The 19589-nt window shown below is 37.4% G+C and overlaps 1 pseudogene; it reads left to right on the top strand.

Annotated features, from left to right (window-relative positions):
- The first annotated feature begins 1724 nt into the window (after positions 1-1724).
- LOC111742852 lies at positions 1725-1843 on the top strand (annotated as a pseudogene).
- Positions 1844-19589: the final 17746 nt, after the last annotated feature.

Below are 19589 nucleotides of genomic sequence, written 5' to 3'. Positions count from 1 at the left end.
TCAGAGATGTGTATTTGGTTTAATGGCACCTCAATCAGTGTTAATGGTGCATCTCTTATATCTAGACACAGAGAGACAATTTGTTTCCATTGTTACTGACTTTATTCTACAGCCCCTGTCAAGTTCACTCAGGACTTTGCTGATAAGAAAGAACAGACATTGACATTACAAGAAAACCTTAAAGCTTTCATTTTGTGGACAAAAGCAATAAATTATAAATAAATAAGTAAGCCAAATGCTAAACAACTTAGCATTTATGTAGCATTGTTTCCTAGGGATATGAACGTTTTTCTCATTCATAGTCCACGAAATTTTGAAAATGTTCATAGTTCTGCGATAACACATACCATTGTTTGCATCTTTGAAGTTTTGTTGGGTGCTTTAGCTTTTAGCCTTGTGCTATCCAGTGAGGGATGTTATTTGGCAGCTGCATGGTTTATTGCTAGTTGCTGTCCACTGTACTTGGAGATGTTATTGATTGCTATTACCACATGGTCCCTATTAGGGAGCCATAACCCTTTCTGAACTGTATATATAAATATCGTTGATTGATTTCCAACTATAGTAATGGTTTGTGTAGCTGCTTCTGTTTGAGACCTGCCTCAGATGTACAACCTCTTGCTTATAAGCCCTTAATGGTGATTACATCTGCTTAAGTACATTGTCTTTCAGGGACTATAATCCCCTAGTGGCCCACAGCTTTGCCACTTAGTAGGCATCAGTAAGTCCTTAAAATATCTTTTGTGCTTTCTGTAGTTGCAATTGTCTGAGCTTCAGCTGGCCATCGTGGAGGCATTTTGATATCCTCATTCTCATCCACTTAATTTCATGCAGCTGTGTTTAGGAACAATCATTTTAATGACTGGGTTCTGGCCACAGTCAAGGAACTTATTGCAGGAAAGTCTGTGTTGCCACTTTGCTTTCCATAGTGACCATCTCAAAGGCTGGAGGTGGCATTTATGATAGGTTTAAGTGTCACTGTCATCTGGAAGGTTAGACACATACCTCTGGAGCTTTATAGCTCATTAATTCTAAACTTTGTTAGCTTGATCTTGGCCTCCTCAATTTGGAAACAAAAGTACCTGTCATCAAACAGTGCATGCTGGCTTCTTCCAGCCCCAAAGTGTAGATGACAGGTCCTGTGGTAGAGCTTCTTCAGAGAGGCTTGTCTGAAATCAGATCAGTAGAGATGTACTCATTCCATGGAGCAAATCTCTTCCTACATGGAAACTTAAGGAAGAACAGCAATTAGCAGAATTATCTGAGAAATAAAATAACACAAGCCACCGTCATAATCCTGAAGGATAACTTGGGCTAATAGAATGAATAATTTTTCTCACATGCGTAGAAGAATATTCTCACATAATCTTGTCTATTTTTATCAACTATGAGCAAGTTTATGTAGAATAGATTGCTTTAACTGTTGCTGAATACATTCTAATGCTTTATTTAGGCTGGTTCAGCTACAGAAGGATGAAAAAAATGGTATATGGACCTCAGCGCATCTCTAGAGGTTGAGGCACAGGTGCTTCAGTCCAAACTGCACATACTGTGAGAGCTGAGGAGCAGGCAGGCAGTATTTTGTTATCCAGGCAAGTGAGCCATAAGGAAGCAGAGCCCAGTCAGCAGGCAGGGCCAGGGGCAGGACTCCAACACTGGTAGGAATGCTGGTAAGAGAGAAAATGTAGAACAGGAATTAAAAGTAATTTTTAAACACTACTTGAGTCTATGGCCATGCTACCCTAAACAAGCCCGATCCCATCTGATCTCGGAAGCTAAGCAGGGTTGGTCCTGGTTAGTGCTTGGATGGGAGACCACCTAGAAAGACCAGGTGCTGTAGGAGTAAAAAATAAAAAAAATAAGGGATTGTAAGATGATGAGGTCTTTGCAATCTGTGAGGTCAACCAAGGGTTGCCTCACCTAAAAAAAAATTAATTAATCAAATAAATAAATAAATAAATACTACCTGAATTGGTTCCAACTTGAAATAACACTGATTCTGCAAATATGAATAAAGTAGCCCCGTTTCTAAGAATGGTTTCAGAGGCAAGAGATCAAATGCAGCAAGAACTCTGCTCTGTTTTAGTCATATTATCTCGTACTATAGTTTCATGTGTTAGCTGTCTTCAAGTGGTTTAGAAAGTTGACTATTAATAATATGCAAACATGTTTACTTATAGTGCTAAAGATATAATCAAAATAATATAATTACTTTTTGATTTTCATATTTGGTTTAATATATCTATATATGTTGAATATAAAGAAGATTTTCAATCATAGTCTCTTCTTCTTGCTTTCAGCCTTAGTTACAACCAAATTAACACTTAAAACTGGAGGTAATTGGAGGTGTTTTCTTTTTATAAAAATCAAATATACCTCAATTTACTTAAGTCTTCTCTATTTTTTTATTAATCAACTTCCTGCCTATGTAATTATAGCATTTTATCTCTTAAAATCTGTGCCTCTCCTCAATACAGATAAATGTTTGATGAATGAGCTAATGAATGAGTGGACCAGTATCTAACATCATACCTAAAACATAGTAGATGCTCAATAAATGAGTTTAATAAATGAATGAATGGAAATCATGAGTAGTAATGACATTGACAATGAGAATGAATTTTTCTGAAAAATTTAATTTGTGAAATAAATCAAGAAACTCTTAAGATCCCTCTGATTATATGAGGTCAGATACAGAGAGAAATTGAAAGAAAACTTCCTGGCACTTTTTATAAATCAACTGGCTTTTCTCCAAGGAATTCTAGACATTGTCACAAGCTGCAACTTGTCAACTGCATATTTGTCCTTAAAACACCTTCAAGTAAGGGTAGAATCCTTTAAAAGCAGGTTTAAAGGGTTAATTACTGCCATGCTATGAAAATATTAAAATTTTGTTAGCGTGGCACTATATTTTGATAGGTGTATTTTACATTGTAGAATAGCTAAGCTGTCATTGTGACTCATGATTCCTGACCAAGTTTCATAATCTTTCCACTCAGTGTGTTCTGAGCAACTAAATGTATTTGTATGTTTTATTTTATCAGCTAAAACTATTTTTCCATAAACTTAAATAAGTAGATAATGAATTTCTGCTGCAGCAGCAATTTTCATGTTTAAGAATTAATTCACACAGTATATGTTTTGCCTGGGGACCACATAGTTAGGAAATATTTTAAATTGTGTTTGTTGAATCAGACACTCTGATGGATATACTGTTTTACAATATAGTTTTAAATAATAATGTGATGTGCTAAGAATTCAACAAATTTTGTTGAGTATCCATATGCCAAGCACGTTCTAGGAAAGAAATATCTTTGCCTCAGTGGAGCTTACATTCTAGCAAGAGAGGACAGGCTATAATAAGAATATTATCTAAAATGTTAGAAAGTGGCAAGTGCTATAGAAAAAAAAGAATAAGTGGCATCTAGAGGCTGGTATGGGAGAAGTGGCTATGTAATCTTAGATAGGATGGTCTAAGGTGGGAGGTTCACGGAGGAGGGAATTTTAGTAAAGACTTGAAGAAGGTGAATGAGCCACTGTTGTGTATCAGTAATACATTGATAATTACTTTTGTAAATTTCCTTTTGAACAGCCCTCATATGTCTTTATGTCCCTCAATGGATGATGTCATTCACCTGCCTAAAACTTCAATGACTTCCGATTAGCATAATGTGCAAACTCCTTAATTTGTTCTATGACAACCTCTGTGATCTCACCCCTGGCTCAACCTCCAACCCCCTGTCCCATTCTCTTGCTTATTCTGTTTTAGCCATTCTGCTTTTATTTCATTTCCCTTTTGAGTACCAATGGCTATTCTACTTTTTGGCCTTCCCACAAGCATTTCTCTCTGCCTATAATCATTCTCTGGACTTTTACCTGACCAACTTTCCAACTAGCTGGCCACCCCCACCTCCTAACTATCCCTTGTTCATAGATTCTCATTGCACACTGTATTTACCTTCCCAGTCCTTATTGAAATCATAAGTAGATAATTGTTTCTTTAGTTATTTGTTTAATTTCTATTTTTCCTGATAGACCTTTAGCAAATCGATGATAGGGATGTTGTCTGATGTCTGCCCATAACTGTATCCCCAGAGCATGACATGATAAATGTTCGATATTTGTTGAATAAAGCATGCTTGAAATGGGGTGGAATTCATGTTGTTGGACCAGTGAAAGAGAATGTACCAGATTAGAGTAGGAAGGAAAATAATAATGAAAAACATTATTTCAATGAATGAACTTAATATGCTATTAAGTTAAATGAGATGGAAGGGCTATTAAGGTCTTCACGTAACTTTTTAAGGGTATATTTTTCTCGTGGATTCATACACAGCTGGCAATGAATCTCCTTAGGCAATGATCATCAACCACGAAGGGTAGCAATTAGTGCTCTTTTCCAAACATTCTGTTTTCCTGACTTCCCTCTAGGCCCTCTTGAAGTTGGGTGTGGCTATGTGACCTTCTCTGGCTCATGAACTGAGTGGTTATAGCATATGTCACTTCTGGCAAGAAGCTTTAAGAGTCATCAGACAATTGGCCACCTTCCTCTTTCTGTTTGCCATGGTACATGGCAGTACTTTAGGCAGCAGCTCGTCTGTTAGCCATTCCCTGAGTGGGCTTGCCATGGAAGCTCTCAGCTGACCCATTAAGAACGTAGAGCATGTGATACTCTTCTACACTGACTAATAAGCCAGGAGACTGAGGAAAGGGAAATCGGCTAACTTCAATTTTTATTGCATTGACAAAGCTGTCAGAGTTTGACTTTTTATTTTTTTTCTAAAAATAAAAAACAACAGAAAAAGCACTTGGAGAGCTTGTGAAAAACCCTTAGGTGATCCCTAAGTTTTCCTTAGGTATTTTGTTTGCGTATTTTAGTGTGTGCAAGTGTGTGTGACATTCATGATATTTTTTTAATGGGATGGGAGGTGCTGGGGTATTGGGAGTAGGGGGAAGATTGAGTTGTTTTTTGTATGGTTTTGTTTAATAGAGAACATTTTTTCCCCCTATTTCCCCATTAGCTGGTCTGATGGGTTTATGAATTCTCATTCTTAAAAGACATTGATTTTAAATTGTAGAATTTTAGATTAGGACTGTTCTAATGTGAAAAAAGTTCTGGTTCTGTAAGCCCAGGCATCGCTTCTCCCTGCTCTTGTCTGGGATCTCAAGCATCGTCCTTCTGTTGTGAAGGTGTGTGAACTGCAGACCCAGCATTTCTTTAAGAAGTTGTCTCTTCAGCAATCCAGGGGTTCCTTGGCCTCATTATTCTTCCTGCCTCCCCTTAAGAAAGTCGAGACATCTGACCTTCGCAGTGTCAGAGGCTTTGCCTCCGTCTGTGGCACCTATTCTCTGCCTCTGGAAGTCGAACTCCATCTGGATCCCCGTCTGGATCTTGGGATCCAATGTGGAATCTTCTGGACAGATAACCCCGACTTTAGCAGTGCTGGTGCTACTGAGTGTAGACTGAGCATCTACAGTTTGCAGAGGACATACTGTGGGGGCTTTGCTTTGGGTTCACTGGGGCCCACTGCAAGAACTCTGGAAAACAAGAAAGAGCCAGCATCCTAGCACTCTATACTGTCTGTCATGCTGTGTCATTTCAGGAGGTGAAGTGATAAACTACTTGCCTTCTATACCTCTTTGTGAAAAATTTAAAAAAAAAAATCCGTTCAGAAAAAAAAAAAAAAAAAAAAAGGATGTAGAGCGTGGGTGAATAATTTACCTGTATTTAAGTCACTGAAATTTTGGGTGATTTTTTTTCACAGAATAATCTAATCTATCCTGATTGACACAGAAATAGGTTTCGAGATTCAGCTGTCCAAAGAAATTTTCAAGTACAAGTACTGAGATGAAAAAACTAAACTCATCACCTCTCCTCCCAAACTGGTGTCTTCTCAAGACCACTGACCCAAAGCAGAGCAGCTGACTCCATTCTGGACTCCTTCCCTTCCCTTGTTCCCCACGGGCGATATACCACTGCCCTAATGCCTCCCAAATACCCTCTCTTCTTCACACGTTCCACCTGGCATCTGTCTCTGTCTTGTCTCAAGCCCTCATCATTTCTCTCCTGGATAGCCTTTCAACTCATCTCTCTGTTTCCACTTTGTCATTCCCCTCTAATTCATCTTCCACTTTGTTGCCAAAGTGATTTTTCTGAAAGAGAGGCCTGATCACACTCTTATGTTTAAAACTCTCCAGGGAATTCTCATTAACTTCAGGATTAAGTCCAAATCCTCACTGGGATGTATCGAAGCAGGATATTTGAAATAGTCAGCCTCTGCCCCATCCCTTCAAAAGCTGAGTTGGATGTCCATCCTCCATATTCCCATAACATCTTACACATGCTCCTACAGTCGTGCTTTTTTATAATATATTGCCCTCTCACAACGACCCCTTGTCGGCTGTGCAGCAGCAGAACACTGAGCTACAGGAATTGTAGTGGCTCTCCAGGGTGGCACCCCTCAACCCTGAAAGTCCTTTTTACTCACAGCCAAGCTAGTGAGTGGAAGAGACCATATACCATGCTTGCTGTGGAAGCAGCCAGGTATATATTTCTGCTCTCTGATTTCTTTTCTTTTTTTTTTCCTTTTTAATAAGAGAAGATAATTGTATCTTTTATTTGTATTGAACATATTCAGTCTTGAAATGCTATTCTCTGATGTTTCCTATATGTGAATCACAAGTCCTTTTTCTTAGTCTTTTAATCATTGGCTGTTGCTGTCTCCTTAGGGTTTATTGCTGTGGGAGCCTGAACAAAATACAGATTATTCGATTTAATGTATTTTCATTACTTTTAAGTCTGATTGTGTTTATAATAGGAAAAGAAAAGTGTGGAGGGGAATTAGGCAGTGTCAGCTAATACCGTCATCAGGTCAGAAACCGAAAGCCCTTAAACCATATTCAGAAGGACCAAACTTTCATGTGGTCATAGTCCAGGTAAAATAAGTTATTGATTTAAATTCACTTGGATTATCATCCAAGCTTGGCAACTAAATTAAAAATGCATGTTTTTATATTACAGAAAAAAATAAGTTAATGCACTAGTTTGAAATAACAGGACCACACGAATAGGAAGATTGTGTAAGAATAAAGGACTGTTGGGCCCAAGATAGTCTAATGTTTATCTAGTATATCCTCCTACCTCTGGCAACAATCCAGTTCAGTCATTCTGACTAGGGAAAATCTCTTCTCTTTGTGAATACTTGAGATACAAATTCCATAAGTTCTCTTGATTGTTCTTTCCACTGGGATCCCTTGGTGATCCCAAACTTCTGTCCCAACATGTTAGCTGATTTCCAATTTCCTTATTATCTCAGATCTTGGCCTACGATTTGAATCTTTAATGTTATTTATCTGGCTCACTTATTCTTATTTCATATTTATCTTTGTCAAGGGTAAATTTTAGTTTATTTAGGTGGGTTTATATTTTTAAAAACATTTTTGGTCATGCAGGAAAAAGATGTAATAATCAGGCATATTTAATAATGTATCATATATTTACAGGATTTAAAAAATATATATCTAATTAAAAATTCTTTGGTGCAAAAACTAAAGATAAAATTTTCATTTTATAATTAATAAGATTTTAGTTTAGTTGTCATTTTTTCAAAAGTAAATTATTCTTCTTTCTAGCTTAAAATTTAATTTATAAACCATAACATGAAATGAATGTTTAGTTTTAAATATACAAGAAATGTTGAAAATCACCGTTAGTAGCTTCTTTAAAAACAACAACAACAACAACAAAAACATTTTCCGATTTATAACTGGTGCTATAAATAAAGTACTGTATTTAATCTAATGAATTTGCCTACTTTTTTTTTGTTGTTTGTTTTTTGCTTAGGTTACCTTCCAGTAAGCCTGTAGTTTTCATTATGGCAAAGACATTAAATACCATTGTCTTTCGAAGACACTATTCATAAATCCATAAGAACTAAACACAGAGTCTCCGAGGAGACTCATTTACCCTTATACAATCACCAAATATGTGTATCATATTAGGGAGCTGTCATCATAAAAGGCACAGAGACCATGGCCCTGGATTAAGGAAATAATGAGCAACTGGAGTTTTATTAAAAATATTCTAAAAAGCAAATTATGGAATCAAAATGTTTCGTTTGTGGAATAAAGACCCAGTGGAACCTCTTATGAGGATCACTGAGGTTAAGTGGAATGCATTGGAGCCATTGGGAGGTCAGGTAAAATTTGGTAAAAGTGATAAGCTAAAAAGTTGAACACATTTTCTCTTTTACAGTTTTGCCTAGAGCTGATACTTCATTATTTATTCAATTTGGTCATATCTTCATTAATTTAGTTCTTCATTCAATATGCAATTACCAAACACCTACTTTTTATCAAACACTATTCTGGGCATTGGGCAACAAAGATAGAAGGGACAGAGTCCTTGCCCTGGATGGAGAGTTAGAATTGATGCAAGGCTTTCCAAATTCTAGTGTTCACAACACTCATGTGGTGGTTTTGCTTCAAAGAAGATTTCTCAATCCCATTCCCAAATTTTGGGATTCAGGAAGCAGGGAGGGAGAAACGAATGTTCAGTGATTCTCCAAGTGTAGGCTGCTCTGTCTCTTGGCTAAGGATTATGCATGCTCTAAATTCAGACTTGTATCCTGCAGCTTACCAGGAGGAATAAAGTGCATCTTGACAAGATGAAAGGAGTAATTCAGGAAGGAAAATATAAAGATAGAGAAAAAACTTACCAGGAAATGGGGGTAAGGGACAGAGGGAAACAAAGTTAATGTGAAGTGATTGATTGGAACTTAGAAGAGAAAAGAGAGCACAATATGGGAGTGAGTCACAAACACAAGACTCTTTCCACACAGGAAGGATCTTTACACCTGAAGAAGTGGAATTCCAACCTTCACAGAGTGGAAGTAGTTACAGTCCATAACTGTGAGGTGAATAAGCATCTTACTGACGCGAGAAGGAGGTACAATCTCCGTGGACGTGCTTCTGTGGCGGCAGCCCTCGTGTTCCCTGGGTGGAGTTCTAGCTTCCTACATATGTGCCTGAGGGGCCTTTGAGAGCCCTCAAAGGCTCACAGATCCAGTAACCACCACCACCTCTGTGTCCCTACAACAGGACACACCTCTGTGTCCTGGGATTGCCCCCCTCCCGGCACCCATAACCCAAGGGTGAACTGTACTCTGAGCTCAGCCTTAGTCCTTAAGGGGCTAGGTGAGATATTGCCTTAGGAGGAAAATCATGGTCCCTGGGGCAAGAAGTCCAGAGCAGAACTGAAGGTTTATGTAGACCCATGACTGCCCCATCTCATCCACAAAGCCCCGAGACTTCCCTGTATGCACCACCACTCCCCAACACCACCAAATAGTAACAGCACATTAGGACTACCCAGGCTACCTGTTTTGAGGATATGATAGAGAAATGATCCCCTCCTAACAGGTGATGCAAAAAAATGGCCTGAATCTAGGTGTCGGTAGACAATAATGAAGGAGCCCTGCCTCTGCTCTTCAAGAAGTATGAGAAGCCAATCTGATCAAACGATATAAAGGAGTCTGGACAATTTCTCTGGCTCAGAGGTACTTAATCACCTGCCACTATTAACTCCATCTCAGGACTAGACTCTCCTGGAGGTGGTGACCAGAGCTCTTTTCCCTAAAACCATATGGTGGGAGCTATAATGCATATGTAGGAGAGAAGTGATTCAGGCCACTTTCCACAGAAGTGTGCTCATTGAGGCTTAATAGGATTTTGATAATTTATGAACTCCTACAGCCCATCAGGAACATAAGGTTGGCTTACCCCATCTTATTGTCTGAAGTAATATGATGTGTTCTTTGAAGCAGAGGGTACAATTCTCTCCTTATAAATAGCAGAGACCATTAGGTTGGAGGAGAAGAATGTATTAGAAAGAACTTTTCATCAGTGAGAGACTTATAAGAATGGAATGACAATCTCTTAGTGAAGCCACAGAGAAAAGTATCAGGAAGTAAGTAGAACTGAAAGCATAATATAGAAAACTTTTTTTTTTCTTAGTGAAGCATTTGCCAAACACATTTTAACAAGTAAAACTGAGAACTCAAAATGGGTCATCTGATTGACTTAAAGTCTCAAACTCTATGTTTTAAAATATTATAAAGACTACATTGTATTTGCATAGGCAACGCATCTCTCTTCTCTAGCTGCAGGACACATTTATTTTTACTATTTAAAAGCCATACTGATTAGTGGCTCTTACTTGCCCTATTTAAATCTGCAATCTCTTTCCTAGAATTCCTTTCCTCAAATATTCCTAGGAATCACTAGAGAATGCTTCCGCATCTCTCTAACCCATTCTGGTGGCCACTTTGAACTCTAGAGCTCCCCAAGTCACCTGTGTCCATTCCTGATAAGACTTGACCCTGTGCATGCTGGATTGATTTGCCCCTAATGTAGACAGTTTTTCCTCTTAATCCTTCTAATTCTCTTTGAGGATAGGAACAATGTTGCTTAGTAAGGCTTTACTGAATGTTTGGGAAATAATAATTTCTGATGCCGAAGTGATTTACCCTGGATATTCGAACCCGTTGTCAAGGTTGTAGCTCGGCCTCCTACAGATTCCTGTGTGCCTAGAGGCCAGTTCGCTACTCAAGCCAAGGAGACATCTCCCTGTTCCTTCACTTCAGGACCCTACTTCTTTAGCCTCATGCCAACAGATCTCTCCTGCTCCAAGGCCCAGACCCACCCATTCCTGCTCCAGCTAGAACGACACTGGGAACTCCCATTCCTTTAGCAGAAGACACAGGGCATGGGCTGAAAGTCAAGGCTCAAATAATGCAGTCAGAATAGTTGAAAATGTGTTTCTGAAATTTGGGGTAATTTAATCTTGATATGTGAAGGGCACTAATATTCAATATATAGCCATACTTTGGGAAAACAGTTCTCTAACTTTCTGCAAAGGCACAGTCTGCCTGAAAATGCAGCCATTCTCATTACTCGACAGAACAAGGAATTGTCTTGTGGAGACTATATTCAGATTTATGGTGAATTCACAGTTCTCTTCAGGAACAATGGTAAGTTATTTTATGTAACTAAAAGTTCCATCCTAGTGAATTTCCCAAAACGAAGGGAATTTATTACAAAACTTAATATTTCCAACTCTAGGAACTAAAACTTTCAGCAACCTCAAATGGCAGTTCCTTTTCTAAAGAAAAATTAATAAAAGCAATTCTTATAATTTGTACTTCTTTAACCCTTCACTCCATTCTCCCAGCCCCGCAAACAGAACAAGGTGAGATATTCACATTCCTATCTTTTAAAAAGGAATAATTCGGAGAAATGGATTAACATTTCTAAGTGTATGTTTATTTCTTTTTGTGGTGACAAGTTCTAGTGCAGGCCTTCTTTTCTGTTTTCAGAACAGCATTGACACACACTCATGCAATTAAAATTATGTTTTTATTCCAGCCATTTGTGAGGTCTTAATTCATAGGTCTTAATTAAGCTGCAGGGGTAATTTGAATAATCATCTGGAGCTGAAATAAGTGAAAAATGAATAGTGATTTGGTAATATTTTAAATACATATAGTACCTGTTTATTGTAAAAAATTGGAAGATATAGGAAAGCAGAAATAAGAAAATAAAAATAATTCTACCAACCAGAGATAATCACTTGTTATTTTGGTATCTTTATTTCCAGTGTATTTTTCTAATAATTAGAAAATGGTTGTGATCAAATGATATCCTAATTTTCCCATATTGTTTAAAATGAAAGCATTTTCCTATAAATCATTAAAAATGATTTATAAATTTTGATGATCACAAAATAGTATTATTGTTGAGCCAGTGGTGACCTTCTTAATATCTGAGGTTAGTTATAAGCTGTGTTTGTACAGGTCATTATAGAACAAACAATTTTGTCAGAACTGAAGGTTCTATTATAGCCCAGTCTGATTTACCATTTTAGTAGGAGACAGAAACTTTCAGAAACCAGTTAAAGGCACAGAGCAAATCATATGGTTTGCCTTTAATTTACGGTGGAATCTGAGGTGGAACCCTTGGTTGGTGCCTTTTATATGGCAATGAGAATTCTTATTAGTCCTAGAAGAACATCTAATGATGGTTCAATCATAAATACAATTGATCAGTTCATTGATTCCCCTAATAAACAAATCAATACCTTTCTTTTTTCTTTTTCTTTCTTTCTGCCTCCTCCTCCTCCTCTTCCTCCTTGCTTGATTCGTAGCCTAATATGTGATCCATCCTGGGGAATGTTCCATGTACACTTGAAAAATATGCGTATTCAGTGTTTGGATAAAATCAATGTCTACTAATTCAATCTAGTCTAATGTGACATTTAAGGCTATTATTTTCTTGTTAATTCAATCTCTTGATTGGGGTATTAAAATCCCCTACTATTGTTGTATTACTGTGGATTTTTTTCTTTATGTCCATTAATAATTGCTTTATATATTTAGGTACTCCTATGGTGGTTGTGTAAATATTTACGACCATTATATCCTCTTCTTGGATTGACCCCATTATAGTTATGTAATGTCCTTCTTTGTCTTTTTTTTTTTTTTTTTTTTACATTTTTTGTTTTAAAGTCTATTTTGCTATTGCTATTCAGGTTTTTTTTCATCTCTACTTGCATGGAATATATTTTCCATCCCTTTACTTTCCATCTGTATGTGTCTTTCAATTTGAAGTCTCTTGTGAGCAGCATATAGATGGGTCATGTTTTTAAATACATTTAGCCACCCTATGTTGTTTTATTGGAGCGTTTGCTCTATTTACCCTTAAAGTAATAATTATTGATTGGTATGTACTTTCTGCCATGTTGTCAATTGTTTTTTGGTTGTTTTTACAATTCTCTGTTCCTTTCTTCTTCTCTTGATCTCTTGTGGTTTGCTGTTTTTCTTTAGTGTTTTGTTTGGGTTACTTTCTCTTTGTTCATTGTATATCTTTTGTATGTTTTTGATGTGTGGTAATGATGAGGTTTATGTATATCACTCTATATTTATAGCAGTCTATTTTAAGATGACAGGTGTTTAAGTTTGAATATATTCTGTAAGGACTACATTTTTACTCTCCCTTCCACACTTTATGTTGTTAATGTAATGTTTTTATTTTGTGTATCTCCTAACAACTTGTTGTAGTTTGACTTTGATACTTTTTTCTTTTGACCTTGGTAGTAGCTTTTTAAATGTCTGATTCACTGTATTTGTTAAATATTTGACTTCACCTGTGAGATTTCCCTCTTTCTTATATTTTCTTATTTCTGATTATAGTTTTTCCTTTTCTACTTAAAAATGACTCTTTAACATTTCTTGTAAAGCTGGTTTAATGGTGATGAACTTCTCTAGATTTTGCTTGTTCAGGAAACTCTCTCATCTTCGATTGTGAATGATAATCTTGCTGGATAAATTATTCTAGGTCATATGATCCTTTCTTTCAGCATTTTAAAGACGTCCTTTATGGACATGGGCAATAAACTAGTGGTTACCAGAGGGTAGGGGGAGGGGGAAGGTAGATGGGATAAAAGGGGTCAAAATTGTGGTGACATTAAATAATTAAAAATAAATTAATTAATTTTAAAAATAAAGATGTCCTGCCCTCCCTTCTAGCCTGTAAAGTTGCTGCTGAGAAATAAGCTGATAGGCTTATGGGTTTTTTTTTCTTTTTTGTATGAAACTCATTGTTTTCTTCTTGCTCCCTTCAAGTTTATTTCTTTAACTTTTGTCATTTTACAATGTGGCTTGATATGGGCCTCTTTGGGATCATCTTGTTTGGAACTCTCTGTGCTTTCTGGATCTGGATATCTGTTTCTTTTCTCACATTAGAAAAGTTTTCAGCCAATATTTTTTAAAATAAAGCTTCTGTCTCTTTCTCTCTTTCTTCTCCTTCTGGAATCACTATAATGTGAATCCGTGAGCACTTGATGTTATTTCAGAGATCCCTCAAGCTATCATCATTTTTTTAAGATTCTTTTTTCTTTCTGCTCTTCTGATTGGTTGATTTCCACGGATCTGTCTTCCGGGTAGCTGATCCATTAATCTGCTGTTGAATTCTTCTAATGGGGTTTTCATTTCAGTTATTGTTTATGTCAGGGTCTGTTTGTTTCTTTATTATACTTTCTAACTCTTTGTTTAAGTTCTCCCTAAGTTCCTGTATTCCAGTCTTAAGTTTGGTGAGCATCCTTATGACCCTTTCTTTGAAAACTTTATCAGGCAAATTACTTATTTTCTAGGGGTTATTTTTTTTCTGGATATTTTTCTGGTTTCCTCGTTCAAGACGTATTCTTCTGTCTTTGTATTTTATTGGAGTTTCTATGTTTGTTTATGGGAATTAAACAAAATAGCTATCTTTCCTAGTCTTAAAAAAGTGACCTTACATAGAAGCAACCTCTGTGTAGGCTGTGTATGCCTGTGGCTTTGGCAGGCAGTTAGGAGCTGAGGGGTGCCTCAAGGCATCCAGTGTTCCAGGTGGGAAGGCCAGGTGTATGTAGTAATGCCCTGTTGTTCCCTCTTGCTTCTTTTGTTTGGGCCAAAATGGGCTCAGGTGGTGTATCCAGAAATGCATTGCAGCAGCCTTGCAAGTAGGCCAGAGGATCTAGATAGAGCTGCTGCCTACCCTCTACTCCAGAGATGCTCACCAGCCCCTCTGACCCCAGAGATTCCCACATTCCCCAGAGAACTCCCATGTTTCTCCCATCTTCTCTATATAGTCTCTCTCTTGTTTGTTGTTCCAAATATGGTCTTGTGCAGAAGACATCTCTGTAGGTTTTATGTGCTAAGTAGTTTTGGGAAGCTCCTTGGAGCCTGACAGGCACTTATGGTGCTGGGAGCACTGGCTGCTTGTCTAGAACAGCTCTCGGCAGGGTGCCAGGTAGGTGTGGTGATGCCCTATGGTTCCTGCTTGCTCCTTTTTTTTTCTGGAGGCAGAAGGCTCCAGGTAATGCAGCTGGAAAAGCCATAAGGTGATCATGCAGGTAGGCCAAAGCACCTAAATAGAGCTCCAGTTCACCCTATGGAAGTGGAGGGAGTGTGAACAATGGTGCTTACTTGCTCCTCAGGCCAGAGAGCTCCTGCAGCTTCCCAGCCTTCTCTGTTGGTCTATTTCTCTTGTTTGTTGTTCAGATGCTGTTCATTCAGCCTACAGTTCTCAAATACCTTTCTTGATATCCTGTTATGTGCCAGACTATATCCTAGATGTTGCACATATAGTAAGCAAGTAGAATCTGATGCTGCCCTTGTGGCATTAAGCAGCCTAGGTTCAGCTTGTAAATCTAAATTTATTTGGACATTTCTATGCAGTGTTAAATCATTGGAGTGAGTCTTATCAATCACTAAACATACAGTATAGCAGTACAGATTATAAAATGATGTTTTTATTCTTCAAAATGAAACAAATGAGAAAATTACTATTTGATTATCTGATATATGTCCTTTCTCAAACTTTGCAAAATATCCTGTTTAAGAGCAGATGATGACCCTCAGTAGTCAATAAGTAATTCTTTCAAAGTATGCTGCACAAAATGTATTTTTCATAGAGCTTTTAATCATAAAATTGTGTATGAGGCAATGAATTCTATATACAAAATAATCAAATAGATGGAGCTCTTCCAGCTGAAATGCCATCTATTTCAGAATAAACAATTCATCTATCTTAAAAGGCATTCGAAATGGATTTTATAATAGCACAAAATAATATACATTGGTTATTCGAATCATTAGCACATAGTCACTTCAGGTAACTTGTTCTTGAATAAGCAATAAGGTCAGTGGCTTAAAAAAGAAGAGTAACAGAGAATGGGAAACAAATAGAGAGAGTCCCAATGTACAGTTCTGGATGTATATTTATATATCCAACACCTGCTACTGAGAAATTCTAAAGATCTCATTCCATGCGTGCTATACTAAAAGGAACCATTTTATCACAGGCACGTTGGAATTCTTGGTGCATTAGATAATATTCTTTTATCCACTTGCTTTCTACACTCCAAGATTCCTGAGAGTGTGAGTGTTGCTAATTATAATATATGACCATGTGTTAATTATGTTAGCACACAGCAAAGGGCAAATTTATTTTATTCAGTTATTTGTATTGCCACAAGGCAAAGTTTACTCATCACTATAATGTGAGGATTTAACATTTTTCATTGCACTTATCACTCTGTAATACATATAAATGAAACCATTAATGTTTCCTAAAGTGTCCACAAATATCTTTTTGACTACATGTTCTTAATTTATTGCTTTGCTTTATGCCTAAATTAAGATAAAATTTATCATGATAAAATATAGATGATTAACATCACATTAAACTGGCCCTTTAGCTAAGTATGGAAAGGTGCTAATTGCCCATTTGTAAGCATTACTAAACTGAACTCAAAAGTGGGTGACTACAGTGGTAGTCATATATGTTGCCAGTTTACTTTTATGATTGGATTTTGGGGGGAAATGGCCAAGATCCCACACAGTACACAAAAACACACAAACCGAGGAGTAGGTTTTAAACCTGTTACTCTTGATGACAAGTTAAAATAAAAAGATACTTTTAAAACCAGGAAACGGTTGTTCACTTGGTGGTTCCAGTGAATCAATGAGAAAAACAACACTGCATTTAAGGAACTAAAACCAGCACTACCTTTCTCATTTTTATGCTTTCCAGTAATTCAGTAGTTACTGAATTTCCTGATTACAAGATGTTCATTCATTTCAGTCTTGTTCTCTGAAATGAGAGGTTACCAAAAGTTAGGATGAATAGGATAAACATTGCCCTAGAAACTCATAAGCCTCAAAATAGAAATCTGTATTAGATCCTGTTTTCTGAATGGTGAGGGGTTAAACTAAGGATTCTAGCTCTGGAACACTAGAGAAAAAGATCATGAGAGCTTACTAAGAGAAAGTACTAATTTAAAGTTTGTGTCTGTGTTAAGCTAAGAAAATCTATAACAGTGGGAAAATGTTAAGAATTTCATAGGGGAGGTAAAAGGTTTTCATTTCTATTATACTTGCCCTGTTATGTTAACATTGGACAAGATGGAATTTATGACATACAATCACTTCAGGACTTTCATTGCAAATTTTAAGATCATGGCTGTGAAACTACTTTCTTATATCTAAGCCACTGAAAACTATTTTGTAATACAAGATAATGTCTGAGGCAGAAGTTGAATTCTGTAAGTCAGCAGTCCCGAACGTTTATGGCACCAGAAACTCGTGCTTCTGTGAAAATCTAATGCCCAATGATCTGAGAGGGAGTGAGGTGGTGATGCTAGCGCTGGGGAGCAGCTGCAAATACAGATGAAGCTTCTCTCCCTTGCCTGCCGCTCACCTCCTGCTGTGCAGCTGGTTTCTAACTGGCCCCAACCAGTACCATTCCAAGGCCCAGGGGTTGGGGACCTCTGCTGTAAGTGATTAGACCACTGAACTGTAACTTAATTGTATCTGGAAATTTGTGCTTCCAGTTTCATTTGAAATTGATTTTAAACAGGTTGATGAAATGATCAACTAGAACTAGAGAGGGTCTTTCATATGAAGACAGAAGTCACCTAGGATAAAGTGGAAAGAGATGTATCTTTATAAACAGCTAAAATAGCTTAATTATGAAAGCGACAAAATTATTTTTTATAAAAAAGTCTCCATCGTATTCTTCTAAAAATAATTCCTATGACCTTAATGACTTTAAAGAAATAATCTGCCTACTTATATTTACTGAAAAACTATTTTTATGCAAATCTAGTGATCAAGAAATATCTGATGAGCCAAATAAAGTAACAGTCAATTCTACCTTCTGAAATATTTATGGTTTTCCTCAAAAATTTGCCAGACATAGAGGAACCTTGGGAAACTATAAAACTAGGGAACTTAGTAGTAGATCACCTTACTTCTGAAAACTGCGAGGACTATTAGGATGGAATGAAGATCCATAGCCATTTAGGGATATCCCACATCAACAAAACTTCTGAATATGGAAGGAAAATACAATTGAGATAAAAAATAAAACACAAATTGCAAAATTCTTAGAAGCATTTTTTTCTTTCTTTACACAAACATATCGTTTATCGGGCAGATCTATATGAACAATCTCCCTGGATTTCTGGATAGCATTTCCCAAAGTCTCTTATAGCAACATGATGGACAAGAGAGTGACATGTGCCTTTGGTCTCAGCACAGCTGTGTGGATCCTTAGGGGCTCCAATGAGACAGGAGACCTTGAGGATATGTGAGCCGTTTCATATTTGATAGCCATTTTGATGAAAGTATGAGACTTTTTAAATCAAGTTTTAGATGATAAATTTGCTGATGTGCATATATTGAGAAAATTCATATTCAGGAGAATGCTGAAAGATGGATTAATAGGTCAAAATTAATGAGATTAAACTTTAAAGGAAGAGTATGACACTTGCCTTCCAGTCCCAATGTCTTTCAATGTTTGACAACTTTTTAACCTTTGAACAAAACATGCAGGCCAAAATCCCTACAGAGGGGCTGTGGCCAATGGGAACTAACTGAGCCAAAACTTGGCAGAGGATGCTGAGCGGGGCATAGACTTGTGTCTACCTGTGCTGTGCTTTGGAGAGTGGGGGTCTGCATTAACACTCTAAAGAATGCCATGGTCTCTGTGGCTGTAAGCAGCAGCTTAAGATCATAACATTCAAAAGATGAGGTGGGCTCAGGCTCAAAGGTAACCTTTTATTGTTGCTAAGCGTGCTGTTTGGCAGTAGGAGTTTCTCAGCAGAAAGTACAGTCTGCCTGGTAGTGTCCAGGTGGCCTGATCGTGGTGAGCAGGACGTCCAGTCAGAGGAGCAGCACAATGCCCAACAGTGGAGTTTGGCAAAAGCATTAATATGATGGCTAGGTGGAAAGCCAGGGGAGCAATTGAGGGAATCATTTTATGAACTGTATAGATGTCTAACCAATATACTGTATACTTGAACCTAATTTAAATGAATAAATTAAAATAAAATAAAATAAAATGAAATAATCCCATTCTTAAAAAATAAAAAAGCTATGGAGAAAGTCAGTTTTATAGATCAGGGGTCCCCAACCCCTAGGCTGTGGACTGGTACCAGTCCGTGGCCGCACAGCAGAAGGTGAGCAGCAGGCAAGCGAGAGAAGCTTCATCTGTATTTGCAGCTGGTTCCCAGCACTAGCATCACTGCCTCAGCTCCACCTCAGATCATCAGGCATTCGATTCTCATAGGAGCACTGGTCCCTGGTGCCAAAAAGGTTCTGGGCCACTGCTAGAGATGAGTGATTCTCCGTTCTAGCAAAATGAAGGAAAGTAAATTACACTCCAAAAACTAAGGTAAAATTTCCACAATCAGGATTGCACGTGGGGCAGAGGAGGGAAAGAGCCAGTGCGTGTGAGGATGCTTGGGGTCTACTTTGGGATGCTAGATACCAGGGTTGGAAAAATCATCATTAAAAACAATCAACCTATTTGAAAGAAAAGGGCTTTAAGGGTCATAATTTTGCTTTGGTCTGGATTGTCTTGGACACCGAAATTATTTTCAGTATTAATATAACTAAATAGAAAGCACAACCACAGACTAGTTGATCAATTATAGCAAATATTACAAAAAGTTAATTTTAAAATATTAATAAGGTTAGCATAAAATAAAG

This window comes from Pteropus vampyrus, unplaced genomic scaffold (genome assembly GCF_000151845.1).
Source record: "Pteropus vampyrus isolate Shadow unplaced genomic scaffold, Pvam_2.0 Scaffold102, whole genome shotgun sequence".
Taxonomy (NCBI): domain Eukaryota; kingdom Metazoa; phylum Chordata; class Mammalia; order Chiroptera; family Pteropodidae; genus Pteropus; species Pteropus vampyrus.
Note: the sequence above shows the minus strand (reverse complement) of the source record. Positions and strands in the feature narration are given on the sequence as shown.